This window comes from Eubalaena glacialis, chromosome 15 (genome assembly GCF_028564815.1).
Source record: "Eubalaena glacialis isolate mEubGla1 chromosome 15, mEubGla1.1.hap2.+ XY, whole genome shotgun sequence".
Classification (NCBI taxonomy): Eukaryota; Metazoa; Chordata; class Mammalia; order Artiodactyla; family Balaenidae; genus Eubalaena; species Eubalaena glacialis.
The window spans coordinates 74764413-74773322 of NC_083730.1; the positions used below are offsets into that span (position 1 = coordinate 74764413).

Consider the following 8910-nt stretch of genomic DNA (forward strand, 5'->3'; position numbering starts at 1 on the left):
TACAGCTTTGTTCATCCAGAATGAAGGCCTCAGCAACTGTCAGAACGTGGGGACACACGTGAGTCCACAATGGGGCAAAAAAGGCTCTTACACCAAACTGACATGTGCCCAGATTACCAGGCTGCCTTGGTTCCCCGGAGATAGAATGACCACGCTGCGAAGTAATGATCAACTTCTGCCAATGCCACGGGGTTTTCATTATGCCTGCCTGTAGTTCCAGTACTGGCTGGATGTTGTTCCTGTCAAAATCAGCCTTTTCATATATGGATGGCTTAATGGGGCTGACCTTTGCGATATTAATTGGTCTTTGAAACACCCAAGATAAATCCTTACCATGACTGCATACTAATGGTCAGATTACATGATTGAGGACACAAAAAGGGATCAATAAAATACTGTCAAGGAACTTTACATGAAAACTAGGAAATCAAGTCTACCAAAGGCTTTTCCAAGAGATTCCACGTATTTTCAAGTTTCCCCAAACTGCATCTAAAAAGAAACCCTGAAAATCTGGACCAAGCTTCATAGTTTAATACATGTACAATCTGAAGATGTGAGGTGGGGGGGGAAACCCATTGGTACTAACTACCAATTGTGATGATGAACTGAAGTGATAAACAGTGAGTAGGCTCAGTTTGTAAATCCGGCAAAAGACTGTGACAGAAGCTTAAGAGGGAATTGTTGCGTTGGGTCAAGGACTAAAACTCAGGGTAAGCACATTGGGTTCACACTGTTAAAAAAAAAAAAAATTCACACTATAGTATAAATCTACACCACCTACTGCAAAAATGAATTCACACTACCCATGGAAGGAGGTGGGGGCAGAAGGGAGGGACAGTCAAGTTCCTGATCTTGGGCAAGTCTTTCAAGCACCTGTGACCACAGTCCCCTCGTCCATCAGATGAGGAACAAGGCAGCAAGGTACTTTCCGCTCTGGCTGTGATTCAGAGTCACCAGGGAGCTGGAGCCCAGGCAGCTGGACTGACCAAGGTCTAGAGCTGATCCTCACGGGCATCAAGTTGAGGACCTCTGGGCGTGAGAAATAATCTCCCAAACCCAATACGATATATTTTTCAAAAGGTGGTGAGATACTGGGGCTAAAAGTATGATCCATTATTCATAATTTTTTAAATGTAGATAACTGCATGACCAAAGGGGGAAAAATATGTACTGTGAAATTCCCACCTTCAGTCGTACAAAATACAAGCCTTCCTACTCCCATTTATAGTAGTTTCTCTCACTCCGATCTTTGCATTAATTTGATTTTTCTTGACTATGGCAAACAGGAGTAACAATTTTTGTCATTAATGTAAGATTCAAATGACAGGCCTAATTTAACATCCCATGAGACTATGGAGGCTCTTTTCCCACACAGAATGTTACACTGTATCACAATGCTGCCATTCACATCATACTCAATCCCATGAGCATCTCACACCCTGCAGTGCAATCTCCCTCCAAACCCTGAAAGATCAATCTTTTGCCAGGAGCTAAACCTTTTTCCTTAAAATAGACAGACAGACAGACTGCATAGAAGCATAAGGCCTGAATAAGAGTAGTCTGAATAGACATTTCCAATTCAGATAGATGGCCAAAAACTGCCTCATTTTTAACACTACCTTCCTATCCTAAAATTAGACACTTTTTTCCTCTCCAATGATTCAAGTTTGATTTGAAGTCTAAAATGCTAAGGCAGGAGTGGGAATCCACACAACAATAGCTTAATATCAGAAGTAAAATATATTAAACTTACCCTATTTGATTCTCCCCAGTTCCATTCATTAACAGACATTTAAGGACTTCCCTGGTGGTGCAGTGGTTAAGAATCCGCCTGCCAATGCAGAGGACACGGGTTCGAGCCCTGGTCTGGGAAGATCCCACACACAACTAGGCCCGTGTGCCACAACTACTGAGCCTGCGCTCTAGCACCTGTGAGCCACAACTACTGAGCCTGCATGCCACAACTACTGATGCCCGCGGGCCTAGAGCCCGTGCTCCACAAGAAGAGAAGCCACCTCAACGAGAAGCCTATGCACTGCAATGAAGAGTAGCCCCCGCTCACTGCAACTAGAGAAAAGCCCACGTGCAGCAACGAACACCCAACACAGCCAAAAATAAATTAATTAATTAAGGAAAAAAACCAAAACAGACATTTAAGAGTGAAGACAGAGGGAACACAAATTTATTGGGTGTCTACTCAAAACCCAGCAAGGTACTGTTAGCATCGCCATATTACAGAAGAGGCTCAGGGAGGTAGGTTAATTGACAAAATCATAGCAGAGAGTGAAACCCAGCTCAGTCTGGCTCTGAAGGTCTGCACCTCTCATTGCCTCAATTTCTCCAGACAGAACTCTTAGAGCAAGAAACTATATAAGTACCGATAGCTCACTGAGCCTAAGGAGACAAAGAACAAATTTGAAATTTATTTTTCTTTTCTTTACTACCTTGCCACAATCCAATCACTTCAGTGAACACACAGAAAATATACCCCAAATGGCCAACTGGTTTCTCCTAATTCTCAAGAAGATACTAAGTGCAGTATTTTTAATTAAAGTATTAATCAGATACTCTGACAGAAGCAAGAGCATGAACAAAAGAATGAAAAGGAAGGAAGTATGCACCTTTAAAACCTGATTTACACCCACCATCAGGCGTGCACTGGGGTAGTTCCAGCACTGACTGCCTCAACACCACCAGGCTAGGCCTGCTGCATTTGGTGTTGGTAAATCATCCCAAACCAAATGTGTTCCCTGGCCATCTGCCCTGCTGAGAAGGCTGTGCGCCAGTCATCACTGTTTATTAGGGGGAAAGAACCTGGACAAGAATATCTGCCCTCAGGAAAATGTTTCAAATACTCGGTTTACATCTGAGCAATTTTTTGGTAAGAGCTGGACTTGGGTGCCAGAAAGGCAGAGAGGAATTACCCCTGTACTTCACGTTATTTTAACATAGGCAACAAAGGTGTAAATAATAACCAGAGAAACCCACTGACCTCAGGATCTTTCCAGTTAACTTCAATAAAAATAATCTTTCATTCAGCAAATATCCAGTAGGCACTAGAGACCACGCTGTGAGCAACAGAATCTCGGTCTGCTTTCCATGTGAACTTCTCTCTCACATTCTGCCTTCTATGGGAAGGCGCCTTTCAGACGGTGGGCTCAAGTTCAAATCCAGTTCCTCGTAGCAGACAGGAGTGACGAATCTCTGATGCATGAGGGCAGGGACAATGTCTGCCTGTGAGGACTAAGGACGGTTTCGTGGAGAATCCCAAAGGACAAGAGGGATTCACCAGGTGGAAAGGGAGCCAAGTAGTAAGTGCATCACAAGATCTTAAGGCTGGACAGTTCAGGAAGTGGCAATGGAGATGAAACACAGGAAGGGGAGCAGTGAGAGATGAGACAGGCTGAAATCAGAGCTGTCCTCATCCACAACCACATTAAGTCTGAACTTTAACCACAGACAATGGGGTGGGAGACCACGAGAGGATTTAAACAGGTAATGATATGTTCCCTGATGAACCTTTTTTGATGTAGAACTAACTCAAATCTTTCCCTAATCCTTTCACATTTGGATTTTAATTTATATAACCAAACTACCAGTGAGGATGTGATTTAAGGTCTAAATAATTTCTAACTCATTATCAGTTTGGACTCCATTATGCATAAATTAAACTTCACCAAAATTAAAAACTTTTCTACTTCAAAGGACACCACCAAGAAAGTGAAAGGAGGGACTTCCCTGGTGGTGCAGTGGTTAAGTGTCCGCCTGCCAATGCAGGGGACACGAGTTCGATCCCTGGTCCAGGAAGACCCCACATGCCACGAAGCAACTAAGCCCATGCGCCACAACTACTGAGCCTGCGCTCTAGAACCCTCGAGCCACAACTACTGAAAGTGCACGTACCTAGAGCCCGTACTCTGCAACAAGAGAAGCCACCGCAATGAGAAGCACGTGCACCGCAAGGAAGAGTAGCCCCCGCTCGCTGCAACTAGAGAAAGCCCGTGCGCAGCAATGAAGACCCAGTGCAGCCAAAAATAAATAAAATTAAATTAAAAAAGAAAAGAAAGTGAAAAGACAACTCGGGACTTCCCTGGTGGCGCAGTGGTTAAGAATCTGCCTGTCAATGCAGGGGACACAGGTTCGAGCCCTGATCCAGGAAGATCCCACATGCTGCGGAGCAACTAAGCCCGTGCGCCACAATTACTGAGCCTGCGCTCTAGACCCTGCGAGCCACAACTACTGAGCCCATGTGCCACAACTACTGAGGCCCACGCGCCTAGAGTCCGTGCTCTGCAACAAAGACAAGCCACCGCAATGAGAAACCCACATACCGCAACAAGGAGTGGCCCCTGCTCGCCACAACTAAAGAAAGCCCATGCACAGCAGCAAAGACCCAGCGCAGCCAAAAACAAACAAATAAATTTATTTAAAAAAAAAAAGATAACTCGCAAACTGGAAAAAATGTTCGCAAGTCATATCTGATAAGGCACTTGTATCTAGAATATATAAATAATTCATAACAACAAAAAGATAACCCAATTTTAAAAAGAGCAAAGCATCTAAACAGAGGTTTCTCCAAAGAAAATACACAATTGTCCACTAATGACTTGAGAAGATGCGGAGCAAATAAGCCCGTGTGCCGCAAGTATTGAACCTGTGCTCTAGAGCCTGTGAGCCACAACTACTGAAGCCCGCGCACCTAGAGCCCGTGCTCCGCAGCAAGAGAAGCCACCACAATGAGAAGCCCGTGCACTACAAGGAAGAGTAGCCCCCGCTCGCCGCAACTAGAGAAAGCCTACACACAGCAATGAAGACCCAACGTGGCCAAAAATAAATAAATAAATAAATTTATTTTAAAAATTAAAAAATAAAAAAAAATAAAATTGTGGTGATGACTGCACAACTCTGTGAATATACTAAAAACCACTGAACTGTACACTTTAAATGGGTGAACTGTATGGTATGTAAATTATATCTCAAAAAAGTGGTTATAAAACAAAAAAGATTCCATTATGTGCCACTGAAATACAAAATAAGCTCTCAAAAGCAGTGTAGAATCTTGTTCACTCACTTTAAAGCATCTGAACTAGGGCAATGAAACCCCAGAGAGATTCTATTACTTAACATTCTAGGTACTAGGTCATACTGAAATATTCATGAGTATTTCCATGTTTTAATAAAGAAAAGGCATCTTAAGTTTAAAAAGACATACAAGTGTCAGAAAAGAGTTCTGACAGGAATAAGGTGACACTGGGAAGTCATCAAAAGGAAAACAAACAGGATTTGTACCCTGAATCTGAAAGTGGCACTCAAATTTATTATTGTTCCACCTCTGAAAAAAGAAGTCAAAGGTAAAACAACCTGGTTAATATAATGTTTCTAAAGCACTGCTGGTGACAAATCAAAGTATTAAGAAATAATTTGCCATCATACAGAACTGAATTTCCACACCCCCAGTGACATAACTAAGAACTGATCACTTATCCTTTTGAATGTTCCGTTTCATAAGCATCTGAGTGACTCTCCTCATGGTTCGAGTGACTCTCAAAAGTGACAGCTGCGTTAAGCATAAAACTTACATCAAAAAAATCCAAGTATTTAAAAAGTGCTGTATGTCATGGGTGAAGGAAGTCAAGAAGTACAAACTTCCAGTTATAAAATGAATTAAGTCATGGGATGTAATGGACAACATGGTGACTATAGTCAATAATAATGCAGTGCGTATTTGAAAGTTGCCACGAGAATAAATCTTAAAAGTTCTTGTCACACACACACAAAAAAATTGTAACTTTGTATGGTGACGCACTGTAACTAGGCTTATTGTGGTGACCATTTCAGTGTATACAAATATCAGATCATTATGTTGTACACCTGAAACTAACATAATGTTACATGTCAATTATACCTCAATTTTTAAAAAAATAATGAAGTAGCACACACACCGCAAGTCCTATCTGTCAACCCTGAATCTAATCCCAAATTTTATATAAATAGACATAACTTCTGATTAGCACAATCTGCAGGCAAAGTAACAAATGATCATGAAAAATTCAATATTTTGTGCAGTGATCTCTCATTGGTATGCGTCTATTAGAATCCATCAAGCTTTAATGTACCTTCCACAAATAATGAAAAACAAACACGGACAAGGCACATTCCAGATTTGTCAAAAAGGTGTGTACCCAACCTTTATACCCAGTACACACGACAAACATTTACCACAAAACATGGCACCTCAAGGCCTAATATACAATTCCCACTTTTATTTCACTTTCCCCCCCTATTTATTTATGCAACCTCTCAGACCCAAGAGTTACTATTAGGCTTCATACCCAAACATTGTGACTCTGAAATGTACCTCCAAGCCAAAAAAAAAAAATTAGTTTCCTTAAATTAGTTTTCTGAAATATACAGAATCAAGTCCAAAATAGATTTTTCCCATTTCTTCAGTTTTATAGGGAATGAAGAAAGTGCAGTCATATAAACAGATATCTATTTGCCTTCACAACTGAACAGACGGTGCAAAGCAACCGCTTATACTTAATCATGTTTCTGTCTATTCTAGCAGGCCCTGGTGTCAGGAGAGCTCTGCCAGATAAGGACAATGAAATGCATTATTACATAGAGTGACTACGAGCCCTACAAGTACTGTTTGAGGATGTAATCCTGGGCAGGAAGGCTGCAGTGAGAGGGCCTAATATTACATTTTGTGATAACTATTTGCAAAAGTAAACACATTCGCCACCCAGTACCAGTTTACAAACGCGCACTATATTCAATTCTGTTTTAATGTATTATAGAAAAGAAAGGCCTCTTGCTCTCCTGGGGGAGATGAGCGACTTGCAATTTGCTTCTCACACTGAATCCCACGTTTGCAACATGTAGAGCAAGGACTTCAGACACCACAAAACAAGGACAGCCTACATTAAGGCCAAATATAGGATGTGATTCTAAACCGCGATGCAGTAAAGCGTACGTTTCCTTTTCCAGCGATCAAAAACCCGTTGAACACTCCCAAAAAAGGACGGCAGGGCCAGCGCCTCCCTGCAAGAGGAAGCCCCTTTCTTCTCGGCTCTCCCCGCAGCCTGCCACTTCCCCCCAACACATTCAAGTCATTTGAGAGACACAGAGCTGTGTGCGCGCGCCTGTATGGACAGGCGGGAGAGGGCTCGGTCCCTGCATTTCCAACCGCTACGTCTGAGTTCATCCTCAGTCATTTAGGCGCAGCGGAGCCCCACCTGCACCTCGCTCCTTCTTACTGCGTCCCTCGCCAGCTGCTCCGCTCTTAGGCGAGCGTATCTCTGAATCACCCAGTTCACGCGGACGCTCCAGGCCCCCGACCCTGCAGCCTTCCTGCCCCATTCTTCCTCTCCCAACCCGCCCCCCCGCCCCTCCCCCGCCAGTCCCAGCCCTCCGTTCCCAAAGCCCGGCTCATCCTCCCGAGTCGCCCCCACCCACATCACCCCAGCTTCAGCCCTGCCCCGCCCTTCCCGACCCCCAACCCATCTCTTCAGTGCCCAGAGCCGGCCTCGTACCCCAAAGCTGGCAACCCCCAGGCCGGACCACCGGCCTCGTCCCTCCCACGCAGGGACCAGCTCCCCCCGGCGCCACGTGAGCCCGGCCCCTAGCCACCCCCCACCCACTCGCTCCCCAGGGCGGCTCAAGTCCCGCCTCCCAGGCCTGGCGCCCCCCGGGCTCTGCGCCCTAGCCTCTAGCAGCCCCTCCCCACCCAAGACCCCACCCAACCTGGCGGAGCCCTGACCCCTAAAACCCTTCCCGGGGCAGCCTCGTCCCCCCTCAGCTCCTCGCCCGGCCAGGAGGGTTCCGGACCCCTAAAAGTCTCCCCAGGGCAGCCTCCTCCCCACAGGAACCTGGGTTCACTCTCTTCAGGCCGAGCGGTTCGTTCCCCAACTCCCTTCCCCACCGGATCCCAAGTCTCCCGCAGCAGCCCCTACCCCTGCCCCCTGCACACCGGCCAGGGCGGACCCCCGGCCCAAGGATCCGCGCCGCGCGCGCCCACCCAGCCCTGTCCGCTCCACCGGGCCCTGTCCCACGCCCCGCCCGCTCCTGTCAGCCGGCGCCGGCACACGCTGAAAGGACAGGTCCGTCCGCCCGTCCGGCTCGCTCCCAAGCCGCCCCGCCGGGCGCGCGCAGCTCACCAGGGCTGAGGTGCCTGAGGCGCCGCTGCCGAAGTCCCCGCTGCAAAGCCCAGAGAAGCCTCCAACCGCTACCACCTCCCGCCTGGCACTGAGCGCCGCGCGGGGGAGGGGCGCGGACAGCCGCCCCCGCCCCCGCCGCTCCACGCAGGCCCCGCCCCCGCGCCGCACCGCGCCCAACCAGGGCCACCGGGTTGCGGAGCACCACGCCCACTTCCGGGAGGGGAAGCCCGCTTCCCACCCTGCGTTCCACGCCTCACTCTTTCTAGCGCCCCCTCTGGTCGCGCCGAGGGATGCAGGAGTGCCGCGGAGGAAGGCGGTGCCCAAGCGCAAGCACCGCCCGCTAGTCCTCTGAGTGGCCGGAGGGCCACGCCCACTGACCCCAAAGAACCGGGAGCGGTTACCTTAGAGCCCCGCCCACTGACCTGTTTGGCTCGGCACGGCCACATCCCACGGCTCCTCAAAAATTCCCCCAGAGTCCCTTAAAACCGTAACATCAGCTCCTCTGAACCCCGCCCATTGCCCCATCCAAACCCCTCGCCAGCCTCCCGGCTCCCTAAGCCCAGCTCCCCTCTCATTCCTTCAGAACTGGCCCTTCTGCGTCACAAACCCCGCCCCAACTTCTAGAAGCCCCGCCCACGGGCTGGTAAACCTATTCGCAGCATCGCAAGTCCCGCCCACTGCCCATCTAACGGCGTTAATTCTCCAAGCCCCGCCCAGAATGCTCGAATCCCCGCCTCTGGCTCCCGAAGTT

General features: G+C 47.6%; 1 protein-coding gene across 3 annotated transcripts in view; it reads right to left on the bottom strand.

Annotated features, from left to right (window-relative positions):
• CORO1C (coronin 1C) overlaps positions 1-8680 on the bottom strand; it is an 81105-nt gene extending 72425 nt beyond the window's left edge. The window contains exon 1 of one of the 3 annotated variants that reach the window (XM_061169427.1): positions 8582-8680. The gene's annotated coding sequence lies outside the window, so the exon portion shown is untranslated. Of the gene's footprint in view, positions 1-8159; positions 8253-8581 lie in introns of those variants that run through there. The other 2 variants (XM_061169429.1, XM_061169428.1) reach the window with 2 other exon arrangements.
• Between the last annotated feature and the right edge of the window lie 230 nt (positions 8681-8910).